The following is a 21,891-nucleotide window of genomic DNA, read 5'->3' as shown; positions in this document are numbered from 1 at the left end:
TTTGCTTAGTTGCATTGCAACACCTAGGAGATCCTTTGGCCATTCTTCATTCAGGTAGATATTGTTCGTAAGTGAAGTCAGTACTTTCACTGCATTGTCTTCTAATTCCCTTGAACAAATATGCTGGTATATCGTCGTCTCCTATGACCTTCCTACTTCGGATGTCCTGGACTAATTAATTTTCGGTTATTTTGAACTTGAAGTTAGTTTTCCTGCTGAGAAAAAATTTATCACCATGTTACTCTATAATAGATATGCCATTTAACTTTCCGAGCCAAGTGAGCATATGTTTTCGTTTCGCAATCAGAGTTTGAATTCCGCTATAGGACACCCTGACGTAGGTATAAGTGCTTTCCACTTTCTTCTTTATTCAACTTCGTCGACTTCCTTCTAAACTTTGTTTCTAATGTAAATATATATATATATATATATATATATATATATATATATATATTTGTTTTGCCCGCTAGACCATACGAAACAGAATTTTCGTGACCTAACGGAACTATTCCGAAACGAGACATCACTTTTACGACACTTTTGCGAGACGAGACAACCTCAATTATTGTCTCGTAAGCAATCTTAATGGCTTCACATTTGGATCTAACAAATACGTAAATGAAGCTCCAAAATCAATTTTTGTCCCTTTGTTCCCACTGGTATTCGAGTTAGAACTCTGCATTCATGTTTATATAGTTCGCTATGTACTTGTTCTTAAAGTCATTATTTTATAGATGTGAACTCTGATTCTTAGTAACTTCACTAGTACGACCTTCAATACGATACAGGCTACTAAATAATGTTCATCAATAATGTCTCTTACGTGGCCAGCATTAATGCCTGTTATTAGCTCTGATAACCTCGAGAACCTTGGAAAGCAAACTGAAAAAGAATCTAGACTTGGCATAGTTACGGATGTGTTCCTAACATTATACAATGTAATTTTCCATAGATGAAAAAAAGAAAAAGCTTGGCTCTAAGACATAGTACTTATCTAATTATTGATCACAGTTTACAATTAATATTGAATGACATGGTAATAGATTTCTAAAGCATATTTGTGGCTGGTTGATTTTGTTTTCAACGTTCTGTTGAACACCGAGTCTATTTGAGACACCGACATGGAATTTAACATAGAATTCCAACCACACGAGTTTCTATCGAGACTTGAACACGTATCTCCAGTACTCTAACTATATAGCCACTAGGAAATTCCCTGTCAAGCATGGTATATATGATATATATATGGTCAAGTATGGTATATATGATTATGAGACCCCAGAATATTATTCCTATAACTGGTGCTTGATTATTTTTTAAGAGATTAACAATGTGTATTGTGTATTGGATAAGCTAAGTAAATTCGTCACTTCTAGTGACAACGAAAGAGCTAGGGTACAAAACTTGAAATTTAGTTTCCAAACACTACTGCTGCTAGTCAGTGGTGCATGCAAATTAGGTTTCGGGTTTTAACCACATCCACTGAGAAAGCAAACATTGTCCACATAGAAATATGTATACAAAAATCATGAAATGATATGAACTTAGGAACTTGAATTAACCCTCTTTAATGAATTTTTGCGTACGCCACTGCTGCTAGATAAAGAAAGCATGGATACACAATTCACATTTATGTTCATGTAATATATTTTCTAACCTTGCTTATTATTATTATTATTATTATTATTATTATTATTATTATTATTATTATTATTATTATTATTATTATTTTATCTATTTGCTTCTAAAGTTTCCTCTTTGGAAATTTAGATCAACCAACATTACAATTTTATCTCTCGTTAGAATATTTCTAGGTCAATATAAAATATAGCCATTGTAAGCTCCATATGTGGCACATTTCCTGGGAACTCAACGGGAACAAATGATGCCAGGACTATGCCATTCTTGACTCATTCCATGGTTCTATAACAATACTCTAGAACATATAATAGACTGCTGCAATTGAACGTTACTAACATATGCTTTGTTGGAATAATATAAGTTAAAACTAAAGTATGTATGATGTTGGGCTAATTTGATACTTCGTATGTTGCACACAAATATGTGGTGTCAGAATGTATTTGGCGAAGTCTAAATATGTTCTTTTCTTTTGTTTCAGATACACTTGTGATGTCAAAAGGAGTTGCAATGAATCAGTAGAAATCACAAGAGTATTATAAAAGAGTTACCTTCATCATGATAGTTCATGTTTGGCATCCAAATTCCTCACTCAAGACAGCAGATCAATGCTGCGTGAGAACCTTAAAACCGATACTGTATGAATATGTAGAGGTTCAACGGAAACTACGAAGCCGTGCCTGATTGGGAAACACACAAATGAAGTTCCGATTCCCGTCAAACGCCAGATCTCAACCAGCAATTGCAGAAGACAGTGATGAAAGACTCAGGAAGACTCAGTTTAAATGTATATGTGGAGTTGCTGAACACCATGGTCAAACAGTGGGTCGAGCGGGTGGTTGCTAGAAGGACCTGAATGTAACAGCAAGATATTGCTGGGAAGACTCGGGAGTGGCTGTCACAAAATATTTACAATTTCATCAGTCCCAACATGTGGACTTTCTTGATTGCAATCCTGTAGATTATTATGTGTGGGTTATAGTTGAGCAAGAGCCAACCGCACTGCTTGTAACTCTAAGACCAAATTGATCGACAGGATTCGCATCGCGTGTAGAGCTCTCCATCGGGAGACTGTCAGTGTCGGATGTGCCAGATTCCGGATCCGCGTTGAGGTAGTTATGGGTGCTGAGGATGTCTTTTTTTGAGTAAGTTGTCATCTTTCTGTCACTTCTCCGTTTTAGACTCCCAAACTATGCTACACATAAGTGTCGGAAGTTTTATAGAATGGCTTTGTCCGTTCGTCTGTCTGTCTTTTGACAGGCATCAGAGCAAAAGTGGTAAGATATATCGAGATGCAGGTTCTTGCAATCGATTCAACATCCCAAGAATAGATATCCTGTCTTAGCATTCTATTCAAACCGGAAGTGGTTTAAATAAACTATTTTTCGTTTAAAACTTTATCGTCATAGAGAAGAAACATCTAGAGATAGCGAGTAATGGATTTTTGATTAGAATTCAGCGTCCAAGTAACATGTTCTATCTTTGATTTTATTACTCTATTGCAGGCAATAGATGCTCTACTTCACATTTGAGTACTGAATTTGCATAGTTTGGAAATCTTAGTTTCACACTCTGAAACGATATTTACTTGTTTCCAATATACTAGTATTTCGTTTTAACTCAGATATAACCTGTTGTCGTCTTTCACTAGCAACTGACAAATTGAGCCCCAAGTCTCTACGTACAAGTGATATACTCGTAGTCCTTCTGCTATAGCAATAAATCTTTTAGTATTCTATTCCACCTGATAGCTTTGCAGACAATCCTTTGTCCTTAGAGATGGCCAACGTCCCATGGTCCATAACGAAACCTTCTAACTTCTTATGGCATGTACCTATCCCAAAAATCAATACATGTTACCAATATTTACCTTTAGAAAGTTTTAATGATGGGGGCACCTCTCCTTAGCCTAACCTTAAATTTTGATCTCTTATTGAAAGTACACCATCTTACAGACATACATAGACTATTATTGTAACTGATTTTCCCTTTTCTTCGTTATCTTAAGGATACACAACCAACAAACAATCTTGGCAAGCGTAAGTTTTGACGTCAATAAAACCATAATAAGTGTAATAACATGTAAAATGCAATTTTCCATACATTCATCACGTGGACATGATACATCATCGCGAATCACACACACACACACACACACACGTATATATATATATATATATATATATATATATATATATATATATATATATATATATGTACTTCACGTGATGATCATATGTAAAATATTACCTTATCGCAAAAATATGTATGGTGTCCTTATTTTTCGTGTGATACTTTCTTATATTTTGATAGTTAATGACAGTGGTATGTTATTGCTTACAATTATGATATAAATGACCGTTATGGGGTCGACGGAGCAAACTAATAAAACATTTAGTTTCAATTAATTTTATAAAATGTTTCAAGGTGACTGATACTTATGTTACCGCTAACAAAATTAAATTATGAATATATTTGGAATCATCCATAAATAATAAATTATCAAGTGTGATGTATATGACATATAGATAATTACACCGGCAGACTATTAACAGTTAACTTTCTGGAATGCGCTGTTCGTTTTAATGATTCTTAACATCCAAGTTTCATCTTTAAAGTGTGAAGTTACAGATTATTGTAATCTTGCCCCTCCCCCTCTCTCCAAAAAAGTCGAAGTAGTTCATTATAAGACATATTAAAATACCAGTATAATAATGAATTATTGTTTTTTAAGTATTTCTTTCCAAGTAAATTATCATATTTGATCAACATTGTTGCAAATTGTAGAGAGAACTTCGTTTATTGAGCAGAGTATTTACTACTTTCTACATTTTGTTATTTAATCTTGATACTCATGTTGAAGCTATTTGTAGTTTTTACACAAGTGAGGTTCGTTTCACCCTGTGAAACTACGGTAGACTTTCCGAATTATTTGAACTCAAAATAGGAGCTGAAGCTTTCCTGGTGACGTGTATATATCAAGTGCGAATATATGTTGTCGGCGCAGGATATCAACCAGAAGAAGTGTTCGCACGTGTATATATCAAGTGCGAATATATGCGAATATATGTTGTCGGCTCGGGATATCAACCAGGTGAAGTGTTCGTTGTCCAACATTTCGAGAAGACATTTTTCCCCATGTTCCGAGTCAATATGAAGAGATTAAACCAGTAACACCTGGATTTTCCTAATCAAAAAGCATCAAAAAGCAACTAGTCACAACCAGTCACTAGGCCAACAACTGATTGGACAACTCACCGACCAATCACAACCAGTCTTCAGGCCGATAACTGATTCATTAATCCATCAACTAATCAGCCACCTTGCCCATTCTTGATAGTATATATACACAATTCCTCTGTCTAGACGACCGATTTGCATGAAAAAAAAAATTCTTATTAACCAAACTTGTCCATCAAACTACTGACAACTTAACACAACAGTTTAACTCACACTCAACTTTTAAGTTAGGAAAACAATATAGACAGCAAAGATGCTTTTACGTGGCTTTGCAATGTAAATACTTGGGTATTTGCACAACCAATAACTGGTTTTCCTGGACTCCATGTGTTTCCGGGAGTTTTTCTCCTTCTACAAAAGCCAATGGTGAAGCGAAAAATCTTCACGCGCTTTCCTATCTTCTTTCTTACCCTTCTTTCTTTCTGTAATACACACTGTCCTGTAAATGTCTTTGGATAAAACCCGTGACACAATACAACATTCAACATGCTGCTTTAAATCTCTGACGACATGTAAGAGGTGCACGTAGATATAGGTTGGTGCATCACTCACGGGGCGAGCTTGCTTGCTAAGAGGCCTCTTATCTATTGTTTATTTTCCTGGTTTCTTCATACTGAGCATGAAGATGAGAACAATGTCTGTTCCAGAAACGTTGGAAAACGAACATTTCACCTGGTTGATGTTCCGAAAATAATATTCGTGTGCGAACTCACTACTAAAACTAGATAGACCTATATTCCGGTTCTAATACAGAAATACGGTCAGATATAGAATTTATCCTTAGGATGGTGAATCTATTTCAAAAAAAGACAACTTCTTGCTATCTATCTTTATTACCGTTTTTACAATATGAAGAATTTTTGATCAAAACGGAAGTGATAGTAGAAAGTTCTACAACTTCCTGTTGCATTAGAGAAATAAACTCGGAAATGGAATATATTCTTCGGACGCTTAACTGAATGCAGAAGACTGCTTACCCTTTTCCGATTAGTGTTGTTCTATGCAAATTCATAGTAAAAACGGAAGTAGTAGCAAGTTTCTATGCCTTTTGGTTTTAGTAGAGATGCGGATGAAGATGGTATCTTTTCTTGATATGCTAAATCGATTCTCAAAACAGCTTGTCGCGATCTCTTATTATTTTTGCTCTATGGAGATCAATATTAAAACCGGAAGTAGAAGTAAATTTCTACCATTTCCGGTTTTTTAGTAGCGAGATGGGGGCGAAGATATTAACATTTTCTTCAGACGCTCCATCGGTTACAAAAACTACTTGCTGTTAGTATTATCGTATTCGTGCTATGGCGATCATGATTGATACCGAAAATTATTAATTTATACCACTTCCGGTTAGAATAGATAACTAAAGAATTATAAGAAAATCTATTTTTGGGACACTGAATCGATTCTAAAATACTGCTTCTCGATATCTCTTACAATTTTTGCTCTAATACTTGCTGACAGACAGACATAACCATTCTATTTTTATGCTTAACATAGTTTGAAAGTATAATAAAGTCAATATTTGGCAAATTTAGACGTTTCATTATGCATCTATGAAGGTAATATGGTGAGAATGTACAGTTTTCATTATTATAAGAAATTTCGCCCGTCTACTGCAGTTATACAACACTAAACATTTTCATGTTTTATTAGTAATATACTCAAAGAAAGGCAATGATGTTTTCTGAAGATATACAGTACTCCTAGAGATGATATATGATAGAACATGATGAAAAGACAGGATATTCCAGCTTTCAGTAGTGGATGGGATTGTCCAGTCTGGCTATCAATTCTTCCTTTAAGGGAATGTTACGTAAATTTTATCTTTTAACGTATAAACAGACTAAAAATTAAACAGTATAGTTTAAATTGTTAGTATTTCAACATATAAAGATATATCTGTCCTCTTTTATAACACTTTTGAAGACAACTATTTCAATCGAATAAAATCTAATTTTTAAAATTTTGGAAGCGTTGCGAAATAGGTAACGCGCCTCCTCACAGGTAGCTGAAGTTTTGAAGCTTATTTCAAAATACTAAGCAAGTTTTTGTTATATTCGTTCCGTCATGATAATAGCAAACATTCTAACAACAAGTACCAAATATATGGGGGGGGGGGGAAGGAAGAAAGAAAATAAACTTATCTTTCACTCAACAACATAGTTTATTTTACGTTTACAGCTAAAATAACATTTAATTTTAAAATACTTATACAAGAGTTGAATAAAAAATTGTCAACTCGTACAAACTCACGTCCTTTCCTTATAATTCTACCTTTAAATTAATTTTAACTTATTGTTAATGACTTCATGTTAAAAACAAACTGAGTCTAGACTTGTAAGTTTCTGGATGGCATAAAATGTACGTAGCTTTAAATTCTAAAATATCCTGATACATCAGTATGTTGCAACACACAGGTTGAGAAAGCTTCCGTTAAGCAACAGAATTTGTTAGTTTGAACAAAGTGTACTTCTTTTCTAGATATAGAGAAGAATATCGAGATAATAATAGAAGGAAAGGAAAGGTAACACAGTCACGCTTAAACTGAGCAAAACAAAAAAAAAAAAAAAAAAATCCAAAGTTATATTTTAGTCACAAGATAGAAAAAGATTTTTCTTTTTAAAGTTCCTTGATTCCCATATAATTTGTCATTCTACTTGTAAACAGGCTATTGTTGGAGGAAAAAGTACCAGAAGTGACACACTAAGCTATATCGAGAAAGAACTATTATACTAGGATTAGATTACTAGAAATTAATAGATGGTAATTACATGCTTGCCACCAACAGTCTATAATTGTGGAGAAAATGCGAGCAATTAATAATAATAATAATAATAATAATAATAATAATAATAATAATAATAATAATAATAATAATAATAATAATAATAATAATAATAATAATAATAATAATAACTATTAGAGTCAATGGCTTGGGAAAACAGTTTGAGAAACTCCGTTTTTGCTCCACGTGATATGGTGCACAGTTAAATGAATAAGATCAAATTCCAAACGTGCAATAGTCACGCATACAATGAATTTCAAAAGATCAATCCATCCATGCAACTCTAGATAACAAAATATTGCGAATTTTAGAGGATAAATTCATACATGGGAATTTTCCTCTAAAATAACCTTTGATTTGCAATTAATTATACTATACTACGTTAAAAATAAAGAGCCTGATATCCTATTTTTTTTTCTGTCTTAGTAACAAGTTATGGTTGCCCTGGAAAGCCTTCTGGTACTTAGAATATGTATCTGATAATTAATTCTGTTTTGAAAGAAAGAAAAGATATCGATGTTTGTTTATGTTAAGATTTCTTATGACGGTGTATATACATTTAATTAAGCATGGTCATGATTTTTACAGATTACAGAATTAAACACGTTCATGATTATAAGATCACGTGACTAAAGACCTTTAATTAGTGTATGAAAATAGTCACATTTTAGGTATGGACATGTTTCAAATTTCAGATAAAATGGTAAAACTATCGAATTACGTGACTTGGATATATATTCGTTTCGGCTTGGACGCAGTGATGCCAGATTGGTATTCTATACAAGTAGCGGGTTGGGCGATTTTGAGTTGAGTTGGGCGATTTCGAGTTTAACGTCCTTTTCAGCAGCGAGGCTATATGAGACGGGACCTACTGATTAACGTGGAATCTGAACCAAATGAGCTCCCGCTGGGAATTGAACCCGGTCTCCCTCGGCAAAGGCGCACACGCTAACCGCTTAGCCACGGAGAAGCTCTTGGGCGATTTTCTAAGTGCCCTCGCTACAAAAATTTTAAATTGAACCACACGCTACTTTTTGGGATACTTGTAATTCTCTGTACGCTGTAAGACTTAAGAATACGCTACATTTTAATTATTTCCATATATAAATTCACAAAACATCATTAGTTTTATATAGCACAATAAAGGTTTTGTTAGTTGAATGTTTCTATTCGCAGTGAACAATAGTTTTACTAAAACAAACATGTTCAGAACTATTTAGTTCTTGTTTTAATAGTTTTTTAATCTTCAGATCTGACAACACTAGACTTTTGTTGAGTTTGGACTGTTGCATCATCACTGTCATCATCATCATGACTATGTTACTGTTTCAGTTAATGCTTACCCCTCGAAATTGAAAGGTGTTGTGTAAACGTAAACATTGTAAATTTAATTGTGTTACTGTATTATTATTCATATTAACATAAGGAGTAAGTGAAGTAAATAGAAATAAAACTTCCAAAATTTATGTTTCAGGAATAGAGAATTTAGCAAGTGAGTTGAAAAAATTAGAAATAACAGTGAAAAAGCGTACTATAAACTTTGTAAAATGTATCTCAGAGCCCACAAAACTGACTTAGGCAAACATTAATCTCCTTGGTAACCAGAAAAGTCGTCTATTTTACATTATCAGAGTCCGCTACACTTCACCTTGCAGTTCTACTGCTCCTAACGTAGTACAGAGTTCGTCCTAACACACCATCACTAACAGCCTGGAGCTGCAGCCGCTGGATCACGTGACCGCTGGCAACCCGAACGTTTGACATAGTTTTAACTTGAGGTGTTTCAGTAAAAATGTGTAGTTGCTAAATAATTTATTTTTATATTTGGGCTACAAATAGTCCAAATCCGCTACTTTCTAAAATTCAGATCTGGCAACACTTCGGATGAACATAATGGTCAGCGCCACTTTCGGTGAAATTGAATTATCAGGTGGAATGATTGTGATCAAATCACAGAATAGTATGTAGATTATTTCGAAAATATACCTGCAGAAAGCAAGGAAAGCTTGTTTGGTATGTGTCATTGCATTGAATGGTCAACCTTCTCCTCCAGTTTACTCAAAAGTTAGAAAATGTGATATGCCATTATACTCACCCGACTATAATTTATTTCTCTAAATATTCAGTTTCGCGTAATATTCATGTCGAGGTTCCTTTCAATGTATTGGGCAGAGAATAGTCCGTAGATTTTTTAAAGATAATATACTTTTTTTATCTACACAATTAATTAAGGTTACTGCTAATATTTCTTCTACATATTGGTGACATGTATGAGTTACAGTACGAAATTGATGTCCAGAGTTGGGGCTGTGTTCAGTGACCGGCATTTCAACATTAATCGGAAGCGCAATGCTCTAAGCTGTAATACATTTCTGTTATGGGTTAGAAACTGTCGGGAAACAGCTTGCGCCATAAAGTACAGATCTTCATAAAACCACGTACTGTTCGACAATACGAAAGAATGTCGACAGTGAAGGAAGTCAATTGAAAAATAGAATTTTCAAAACGTAAGAGCGTTATGTTTTGTTCCTATACTAATTGTTGTCAGCAAAATGCTTTCAGTTCAATTAGGAAATAAAATAGTACTTATGAAATAATCAGGCTAGTTACAATTTCATTTTGAAAACTAACAGATTTTTCTGCCGAACCCTGTAGTTAACATACGAAGCCTACGTTCGAATTGATGAAATATCGTATTATCAACAGACAAATTTTGCACACGAAGTTTGAAGTTAATCAGATCGTTAATTAGCTGCTGAGAAATTTATTTAAAAACTTAACATAATTGAACAAAAGACAACAACGTTCTATAAAAAGTTCGGAGCACTGCGATGATAAGCAACTCATTTGGTAGGTATTGCGTAACTAAAAGAGGTTTTATATATATATATATATATATATATATACATGTATAGTTCGAGTGTTTATGAATGGTTAGTGAATTCACCAGATACGGATTACATTAAATGTTTGTGGACGACCTTGGAAGTGGACGTTTCCATTCGTCCACAATTATAATTCTCACCAACTGTTCAGAATCCCCTCATCTGCAGAAGGTATTGGACCATTTTGCGGAAGACGATACTATTATATTGATTAGAGGAAAATGCCATGACGTGTTAGGAAGCTACCCAAGGCCAGCCTATTTTAATACTAAGGAACATGGGAAACGTGATCACTTCTCTCATACTAAAGAAACCATAACTATACTGTTTGATTCGTTCTTTACTTCGTTTCTATAAAAGACGACCAAACATCGCATGTTTTTTTTTTTTTTTTTTTTTTTTTTTTTTTTTTTTTTTTTTTTACAAATGAAATACGCATAGCTTCACTTGATTTATTTTTCCATCCAAAAAAGACCTTTCATTACTATTTCAGTAGTATTTATTACGTTTTTGTAACTCCCAATGAATTGATTGTACATAATTTAGATACCAAAAGTCTGCACAGCATATTATTTTATTCGTTTGTTTCGGAGATCAAGGCCCACCGGCATGCTAAATTTGATCACGATTGGATGTGTTTTTCTTTTTTTTTCTAGGAATGTAACTCAAAATTAAACCGCTTATAACTTGGGAACCGATAGCTTGCATAATACATTTCACACGTTTATATAACAGGTTAAGGACTATCACCATAATAAGTTCGATTTCGACCCGATAGGTTCGATGTATGGCTATGTACGAAAATATGGCTCAAAATTTTATTGCCCGTAACTCCGCGCGTTACAATACCATAGTCAAGTTTTAGCACTAATGGTTAGATCCAAATCGGATGACCTCAGTGTGTGTGTTTTTGTTCTTAAAAACATTACTCAAAATTTAGTAGCCCACAACACGGAAATCGAAAGCTGTACAACATAATATTTCATAGTTTTTATAGAAGACCAAGATCTACCATCATACTAAGATTGATACCGGTGAGATGAGTTCGGTATATGGTTTTATATTTTCGAAACTATGACTCAAAATTTGACCGCCCATAACTCGGGAACCGATGACCTGTATAACATAACATTTTACACGCCCATATATCAGGTCAAGGTCTCTTTCACTCCAAGTTTGATCTATATCGGGAAATATAGATGTATATTTCTTTCTTTGTTTTCTAGGATGTTACTCAAAATTTGACCGTCCATAACTCCAGAACAAAAGGTCTGACCCAGATAATATTTTACTCTTTTATAGCAGATGAAGATTTACCATCATGCCATGTTTAATCCCATTGGGATAACTTTGGTTAAATTTGTATGCAAGGCCGTATTTAACATTTTTGTCACCCTTTTCAACATCAATGAGTACCGGTGTAGAAAATTTGAGATAATGAAGTGAATAATGGATATTTAAGTGGAAGTTATATATATAATTATATATATAGTTATATATAGTGTTGATATATAATCTATATATCAAAATGCTAGGTGTATACGTTTGTGTTCAAGAGAAGTTTATATATTTGTGGCCAATTATTTCGAGAATGAGATCTCGAAAAGCTCAAGTACTAGAAACGTGTCTTTTTCTCTGTTCGATTCCAAATTTTGTGCGGATCTGCCAGTTCTCATTCATTTTTTTAAACTGTATTTTCTATTCCACATTTTATTCGTCGTTTTGACCCTATTAGCAGGGATGGAAAAAGAACCGGTTCTGACCCTCTTTTGAACCGGTTCAGGCACCAAGAACACGTACTAAAGAAAGGAACCTGTCCTGAGCATTTTCACAAGAACCGGTTCATTTTCCATCCCTCCTGACTATTAGTTTAATATTGCCACTAGCACGTTAAGGTTGACATCCTTGTGAAAGGCAACCAGTAGAGGAGCTACGTAAAGCGGGTTGATGGACATTTCAGGCGTTTTGCTTTAATCTGAATCACAAAACCTATTGCAAGGCAATTTCGAAGGCTTGTAGACCTACAATGAGGCATACTCGGATATAGAATTATAAGTAAAAAAAAAAAATCCATTTGGTATCATCTATCACTTACCCAACTTTGCCATAAACTCACCTCAATATTCTATTTATCAAAATACTACATTTATATGTTTGTCTATAGCAATTCACCCTCTGAAAGTTTTCTTGTCCTTTACTTGTGATAGTAAAGAGACTTGCACAGATATAATGAAAACTGGGAAGGAGATTCACGCTCATATTTGAACTTTGCGCTGTGTGAATAACTCAGTTTCAGCTAGTAAGTAATGAAAATACAGCCTATTAGTTTCGGCAAATATAATTATGGTTGTTTATTATTATTATTATTATTATTATTATTATTATTATTATTATTATTATTATTATTATTATTATTATTATTATAACTAATATGAGGTCACTGCTAGAGGTTTCCTTCGTTCTCTTTCTTGTACTAAGGCGTCGATCACATTATCATCATAATCTGTTTTTTTTTCTTCAAAATACCACGGGGACACAGTGATAGAACGCTTACCTCTGATGCATGGGATCCTTGGTTCGATCCTCGACCAACTAAGTTTTTGGTGGACAACAACGTGTCCGTCCCGTTTTTCTCGGAGTACTTTCGTTTCTTCTCACATTCCCATTCCACTGATTCTTCCATTATCATCAATTGCCTTAATCATGTATCCCGTAGCCTAAAGGACATAATCGTGGGACGTTAAACTGAAATATTTCACTTCATTTTTTTCAAAATATCACTTTCGGTACAAAGAAAAGTTCCGTAAACGCTTTTGAAACAGAGAAAAATGAAGATATGCCTTGATTCGTAGCAGTGGCGTATTTACGATTTTGTTTCGGGGGGGGCTTTGCAACCTTTCGGGGGGGCTTTGCCTGAAAATGTGAAAATTCTGCAAGATATTTCATATACCTTACTATAATAAGTAAGATTTCGAGGGGGCTTAAGCCCGGATCACTGCGTAGATGAATATATTTATGAACTAACATCTTGTTTAGATCAGTATATAATCCCGTGTTATATGCATATGTACGTGCATTAGAAATTTTTGGAATCTCCAGCTTTCCCCTGAGGTTTGTTTTAATTTTGTCTGTAGTTTTAGAGCTATCAGGAGAAAGATAGGACTTGTAACATCAAAATCTCGCGTTGCTATCTCATATTCCGGCACGTCCAAGTTACAAGACAGAAGGCTATTGCAGCATAGTTTTACATGCCTGAATGTTTCGTAATTTGTACAAAATGCCACTTATCTACAGTTTATCACTGCTCTGTAACTGCTGTCAAAAGCAAAATTTAGACAGACTGTCACGAATTATTGTCACAAATGTAACAAGGTAACTTATATCTTCTTGTGTTAGGTTGTGAACAAAAGGAAAATACGGAATTATCAATTCATTGGCTTAGAATTCATTCCTATATACTGTACTTTCTTGTTTTTGGCTTGAAAATGACGAAAGATGAGTCAAATAATTTCGTCACTTCTTGAAAATAAAAAAGAAAATGAAATCCTTCAATCTTACGTCTCATGGTAATGCCGGCGAGGCTAAAGGAGTCGGTGATGATGAGAAATGAATTAAAAATGGTAGAATGAAGAAAAAGGGTGGAAACAGGAGGTTTGGTGCTGATTGCCACGGGTGCTGACTGCCACAGCCAATTATTTGTGCTGATTGCCACGACTGGCGCTGATTGCAAATATCAAGGTGCTGATTGCCACGACGGCGTGCTGACTGCCATGAGCCTGGGAGAAACTGTATTTGGAAAGAGAGGAATTAATCCCTCATACTAAATTTATGATTATTAATTAATTTAGTAATCATCACAGCAAATCTATGTAGCATCCTGTAAGTTACAAAGTTGCTCACTAAGTGGAACGACATACTCTTGAATGTTTATAAAAAGATTGTTTTTTCTATTATATGTATAATTTGCACATTTCGTTGCTTAAATTAATTGTCTTATTGTATTATTTAATGGATCAGTATTATAAATTAAAATTAGTGTGTATTTATTCACCAGGGGCGTCATTTAGGGGGGGGGGTAGGGAGGGGCATTTTCCCCCTCCTGAGTTTGAGATTTATATAGATTTTATCAATAGAATAGTAGTAAGTCAGTGAAAAACGCGAAATTATACTTATATATATATATAAGTATAATTGATGTAACAGGAATACGCTTTATTCACGTTCATACTGAGGAGAAGGAGTTTGCTGGAGTTCGAAACTATTAATCAAATTTAAAAATAGGTTTAGAAACAGTTTTTAGTTTATATAATGACGTTTTGTAGATACTATCTCACCCACTTCCTACGTTTTTGATTTTCTCTATTGTCTTTAAATTGTTCACTAAAATTCAGAGAAGTAGGTGTGAATTCAGAGAAGAACCTCAAGCAAAATCCTGCAATTAGGTCTGTTAAATGCTCGTCGATTTTCATTTTGGTAGTCCTAAGGATACGGTGCAGTATATAGAACTCTCACTTACTCTATAGTCTATGGAACCCGGAGGTTCAATGCTGCGTTTCCAAAAGCTCTCCATTATCTTCTATTCTTAGGCAACTGGATCCTGTTTCTACTTTGTACTCCTATTTCTGAGAGATAAATCTTAATATTGTTCTCCCATCTACGCCTAGGTCTTCCTAATGGTCGTTTTCCGATTTGTCTTCCAGTTAAGACTTTGAAAGCGTTCATACCTTCTTCCATCCTGGTTACATGACTTGCCCATCTGAGCCTCCTAGATTTGATGACTCTAATAATGTTTGGTAAACCATATAAATCATGTAATTTCTCGTTATTAAGTTTGCGCCATTCACCATTCCTGTCCCTTTTGGACCCGAATATTCGTCTCAGGATCTTGTTCTCAAACACTTTCAGTCTACGTTCTTCCCTTAGAGTAAGCGAACATGTTTCGCAATCATGCAGAACAACAGGCATAATTGTCGTTTTGTATATTTTAAGCTTCAAATTCCTCAACAGAATTCACTAGGACAAGAGATTTTGAACTGGTTAATAACAAGAATTCCCTGCTTTTAGTCGAGATATAATTCCCTCGTGAATAGGGGTTTGTTCTGTTAATACTGATCCTAGATATTTGGAAGTATCTATCTGATCAAATGTATTATTTAATATTTTAACGCATCCATAATTTGCGGTATAGATCACATATTTGTATTAATCTTCAATTCTATCATTTATACCTTCAATCTAACGAATTGAACAGTTTTTCATGGGAAAAAATAGAATGGACTTTTATGCGTATTTGCTCTTTTTATCTCTAAACGAAATGAATTGCACAAGTGTTGCTTTGAAGCAATTAGATTCTAATTGAGTAAAAATCCCCGTTATGACTAAACCCTTAGTTCGTAACCTTTGTGATTTTAAGTACCGAAAGATGTAACTACTCAATGCAGTAACTTTGCACGTGATACTCTGGGAAAAGTTAGCATTCCGTTGCGTGATCTTTACGCATATACAATAGAAATCATCAAATTATTGGCGGTTGTATAATTGCAATATACCACTGCTGAACCGGACTCCGAATGAGGATATTGCGTCTGCTATAGAGACGAGCGGTTCGAGGTAAACATTGACGTCAATCTGACGTTTTATAAATATTACAACATTAATAATAATATTCTGGAGTAAAGCCAATAATTAGTTACACATTAATCCCAGTTTAGGAATGAGGCAGATATTTCAAAATTACCAAAGACCCATTATTGTTTCCTATTGGCCCTATTATTACCGGTAATCCTTGAATACTATACATTACAACCTACAATAGTTGTTCTATTTTGGCAAATATAAAGGAAAAAATATAATCTGCAGAGTTTCTGTGGTTGCCGATAAGGCGTGATCACAGTTCATTACACGTTTGACCCTATGAGGTCAGGAGACTTGGACACTGCTGGGGAGCTATGTTGAGGAGAAGACAGAAGGAGAAAGATATAATTGTACTTTTCTCCTATGAAAGTCCACATGATTACCTCGTGATATCACAAAATAGCCGATCCCAAAGCGTCAACATCAAGCTGATATATTTAAGGCCTTAAAAATATCGAGGCTTACCCCAAAGATTGGGAGGCAGTTGGTGTGTTGACATGTGTGTGTGTATCATAAGTGTTACAATTTAAGCCAATATATAAAAAAAACTGACCACATTCTACTTCATATATAGTAGAGTACGGACTATTTACGTCAAGAAGTGATTTCCTCATTTTAAGTGATCAGCACATATTTGGTTTTACTTCCTAGTTTTCGGTCATATCTTGTTTTTGTTTCTTGGTTATAACTAGAACTGGATTTACAGGTATGAAAACAAACAATAACAAGTAATTTAAAGCTAGAATAGAATAGTTTTTACTCTTGTAGTCATTGAAAATCAATTTATATACGTACTAGTGGTAAGTCCTAAGCTTTTTTTTTTTTTTTCAAATTTCTGGGCAGAGGTACGGTATTTTTTTGTTAAATAACAGGATTTACAACAAACTCATTACTATGGACTTCGGATTTTATGACTTATAGATTGCAAATTATTGATAGACGCAAACGCTTATCGTATTGCATTGTCGGCATTATGCCAAAACCATGAAACAACTAATTATAACATTCATGTTCAAATTTGAAGCTTCACAGCTCGCTGAGAATTAGATTAAGAATAGTGTTAAAATTGTTCATTATACATTTTTTAAAAACATACTGTGAATTGAGAACCTGATTTTCTCTTAATTGAGAACTTTTAAACGTAGCTGAAGCTGAAGCATAGGGGTCTAAGCAAACATCTTTAGCATATTCATAGTTTTGCTGTATTAAATGTAAGCGTTTTAAAAATAAAGCGTTAGTGTTTACAGTAGCTATACGAAAATAAAAGTTCTCTTTAAGTGTTTAAGACAGTAGTTTTCAACTTTTTTTTTAAATGATGACACACTTCACTGAAGATCCAGGGCATCGTGACACATTTGTTTGATATTTTTTTATTATAACTAATAATATCTGTCATAATAGTGAAACCAATTAGTTTTTGAAACAACTATATAGCACTGAGCATTATTGCTATGTCTCGATTTTAACTAATTATTATTAAATTCTTCATGATTTTTAAATTCTAAAATTTCGCGACACATCTTAGGAAGCTGTGTGACATACCAGTGTGTCGCGACACATCAATTGAGAACCACTGACTTAATATATATATATATATATATATATATATATATATATATATATATATATATATATATATATATATATATATATATATATATATATATATATATCAAGAAAAAGCATTTAGGAAGCACAATTATAACGAAACAATTATTTTCGGAACCGTATTCAAATATCTTTTAAAAATATATGTTATATGGAAGTTATTTGGATGCAATATAAGTTTTGCAGAAGTCAATATTTTGTGTATAATTTGTAAGCGTTTCTTTATACATATATATATATATATATATATATATATATATATATATATATACAGTATATACGGGTTAAGATGTGCAGAGCGCCTCTGCCCTCACAATTAAAATTATCGGCTGGTCAATCTAATTAAACTCTTGACAGCCTTTCTGTTAAAAGCTTTGTTTAGTTTAGATTGATTGGATTTTTATGAAAATTTCTTTTCAACACTTAAACTATATGAGGTAGGACCAGGGTGCGAAATCCTGGGGGAGATGAGGGGGAATTCCCCCTCACTTACTGTTTTTTGGAAAATAATCCCCCCCACCGCAGAGTTACTGGGGGGAAGAGAATATGAAGGTATTTGTCAGAAGTCATACATATTTCTTGAAAATGTAACGTTAGTTTCCCTACAAAATACTTTCAAAGGTACACGTACCCCATTAATACAAGTTCAACACACTTATCAATATAACTGCAAATATTTCAGTAGGAAAAGTATAATGAAAGTCATCGAAGTGCAGTTAGCGTTAAGCAAAAATAAAAATGCAGTGAATAATTAAACTGCGCTTTGATCTGACAACTGAAAACAAAATGGAGATGAGATCCGAAGTAACTATTCTTTTTTGATCTTCTACTACTAAGGTGATCATACTTGAGCGGTGTTATTGACTTCTTGAATGCAACAAAAATGAAACGTAGGAAGAATGCTACGAATAATGTAATTACAAAATGCTTCAACGTTAATGCTGAGTCAGACAATAAAGTTCGCAAACTAAATAGTAACAATTCGCATGTTACTAACGATGGGCCACTATTCACGAACAAAAATAGTGACGAATGCAGTAGTGGTGTAACGGGTGAAGCTGGAAAGAAGTGTTTTAGTGCAAATGTGATGGAAGCTTCTAAAGTGCATTTGTCAGAGAGTTTGTGTGATGGAAGCGATAAAAAGTAAAATGAATCAAAATGTAACATTGTTAGAAGAAAGTCAACCACCCATGAAATGGAAAAGATTTCAGATTTCGTGGAAACAAGATACATCATGGCTTATTTTCGAAATGAAAGCAGGATAGGAGGTGATGATGTATAATGCTTGTAAACTGCATGCTTCTTTCGTGTGTAAAAACAATAAGATTAAAACTGCCAATAATGACTTGCTGTGGTCATCGAAAGGTGATTCTCAGTAAAATAAAAAGAAAAATTTGGATACCGTATAGACATGAACTAAGTTCAGTTTATCGGTTGTGCTTAGACACAGAAGTTACTAGTCAGGAAAAGACACTGGGAAAATGATCAGAAACAGCAAGGGAAACGTGTCTGAGAAAGCAAGAACAGCAATTGGATGTAACGGTAAAAGTATTTCGTGCCGTATATACTAGTGCAAAGCGAGGTTGGAGTTTCAGGGATCACCCGGAACTGATAACTGATTAAATTATAACGTGCAAATGGTTTAGACATAGGAACTCACCTCCATACAGACAAAAGTGTTGCTTTGATAACATGTTTCATTGCAGACCGGCTACACAAGAAATTGGTAACATTTTTGAAGTCTACTGACTGCTTCTCTATATCCGTTGATGAGTCTACAGATCGATTCTCTGAAAAACATTTGATCCTCTATATGACTTACGTGGATGAGAGGAATGTCGCTCGAAGCTGTTTTCATAAAATTGTATGCATCGAGAAAGCAGTCGCAAAAGCAATAGAAATGAAGATCATTGAAACTTTCGCAAAGGATGGCATTGATTCTGATATAATTAAAGAGACACCTATGGGTCTTGGATAAGATGGCGCATCGGTTTTCATAGGTAAGCACGATGGAGTTGATGCTCGTATTAGAAGAAAGTTTGCTCCCCACTTAGCCAGTATTCATTGCTTGGCTCATAAGCTTGATTTAGTAACAGAAAAAGTTTTTGGAGTCGTGAACGCAGTACACCACTTCGAAAATCTGCTTGACGATCTGCATTTGCTCGCCTCGAAAACATTGCCAAAGTTCATTGTCGGGAAAAGTGTTTTGAAAGTAAAGGAACTATTTCGAATCCGTTGGATTTCCAGTGAAAAAGATGTGCAATTAGCCGTATATAGAGGCTGTCCATCCATAATTGATTATTTATCTTCTGCCAAAGTGAGAAAAGAGTCAAGTGAACAAAATTTGAAGGTTTGTATCGTAAGCTAACTTAAGATAAACCTTACTTATTTTAGAGTTGCTTTTAGACATTACACATCGTTATTAACTATGGCCAGTACAACAATGCACAAAATATATTATATCGAGAAATAGAAACTCAGCTACATACTGTGTGCACAGCTCCCACTGAAATGAAAGAAAATAATGATGTTTATCTCACGAATTGCAGAGAAGCATCTGTGTTATTGTGTTGGCAGTGACTCGACATCATTTCAATTCGAGCGAGTAAGATGTCAAATCTTACAAGGGATTTTGAATGAACTACGAAGATGATTTCCAGCAGATGATCTGATTTCCTGCTTCAAAGTATTTGATGAAACTTAACTTAAGTTCAAAAAAACTTAACCCATTGTACGGCAATTCTGATGTCTATAAGGCTGCTGAATTATTGGGTATAGATCCATCTATAGCTGTAATGGAATGGAGACATTTGAAATCTGGTCTCAAATCTATTGATGATCTTCCCGTATTTAAACTGCTGTTACGGAGAATAAAATCAGTTCCACTGTCGACTGCAGAGTGTGAGCGTGGTTTCAGTGTTGCACATGACTTGAAAAGCTATGAAAGAAATCGATTAACAATATATACATTAGAAGCCTTAATGACAGTTTAAATTGTGTGGACCACCCTTGCATTTGTGGAATGCATTAAATGTAGTAAGTCTTGGGTTAAGGAGTTGCACCATATGGCAGGCAGTAAATATACCACTATACAAAACAATGAAGATGAGTATGAACATAATTTGTTTCTATAAAGAGTACTAGCAGGTTATCGATAGTCTCGTGTTTGTCAGATTTAACGGATGGCTGTAATTCTTTTTTTTTTTATACAGTTTCTCATTTCGGTATTGTGCTAACTGGTAACCTACCGAGCTCTAACCTAACCAGTATTGTTTTAACTTGTGGTTATATTAATAAAGGACATGAGCCAATAGACACGGATTTATATTTGAACAAAAATAAAATTATATACTTAAATGGCCGATCATTTTTAGGTGTAACACTAGATAATATCCTAGCTTGGTAGGTCACCAGTTAGAACAATACCCTTATTTCTATTTTTGATGGCTTATAAATGCAAGCTTGTAGAACACATTGAAGGTAAATAAAATAAAGCACAACGTTTTAGTTCAGAGTACACTTTCCTTGCATTGTTCAAGTTTTGTTCAATACGGAATAGCATAATTGGAAATGAGTGTGTTTTGCGACAAACTGGTAAGCTTAGGTTAGCTTCTTTCCTTTCTTATAGGTTACCATTTTGTGTACAGGTATTATGCTTAAAAGTACTTCCCCCTCACTCTGAATGAGATGATTTCGCACCCTGGGTAGGACCTATTGTTTAAAATGTTATCCGAACCACTCGGGTTTATATTTGAGGCAAGTGCTCCCAACGAGAGTCGAACTCAGGTTCATACGCATTGAAAGTACACATATTAGCCACTTGGTCCCAAAGGAACGTTTGTTTAATTTTAAATTATTTTTTTAAACTATAGTTCTAAAGAACTAATATTTCAGTATGTTTATATTCTTCTTCTTCTTCTTCTTCTTCTTCTTATTATTATTATTATTATTATTATTATTATTACTATTATTATTATTATTCATATTATTATTATTATTCATATTATTATTATAATAATTATTATTATTATTATTAACTATAGTAGTAGTTGTTGTTGATGTTGAGAGAGAATACGAGGCCATATTGACTACTTAAGGAAA

The 21,891-nt window shown here is 34.1% G+C and overlaps 1 protein-coding gene across 1 annotated transcript in view; it reads left to right on the top strand.

Annotated features, from left to right (window-relative positions):
- The first annotated feature begins 16,635 nt into the window (after window positions 1-16,635).
- The window catches only part of LOC145668624 (uncharacterized), a 45,991-nt gene continuing 40,735 nt past the window's right edge, over window positions 16,636-21,891 (top strand). The window contains exon 1 of the mRNA XM_081736666.1: window positions 16,636-16,888. The gene's annotated coding sequence lies outside the window, so the exon portion shown is untranslated. The remainder of the gene's footprint in view (window positions 16,889-21,891) is intronic.

The sequence above is a fragment of the Thermobia domestica genome, chromosome 13, assembly GCF_964235325.1.
Source record: "Thermobia domestica chromosome 13, izTheDome1.hap1.1, whole genome shotgun sequence".
In the NCBI taxonomy this organism is placed as follows: domain Eukaryota; kingdom Metazoa; phylum Arthropoda; class Insecta; order Zygentoma; family Lepismatidae; genus Thermobia; species Thermobia domestica.
Note: the sequence above shows the minus strand (reverse complement) of the source record. Positions and strands in the feature narration are given on the sequence as shown.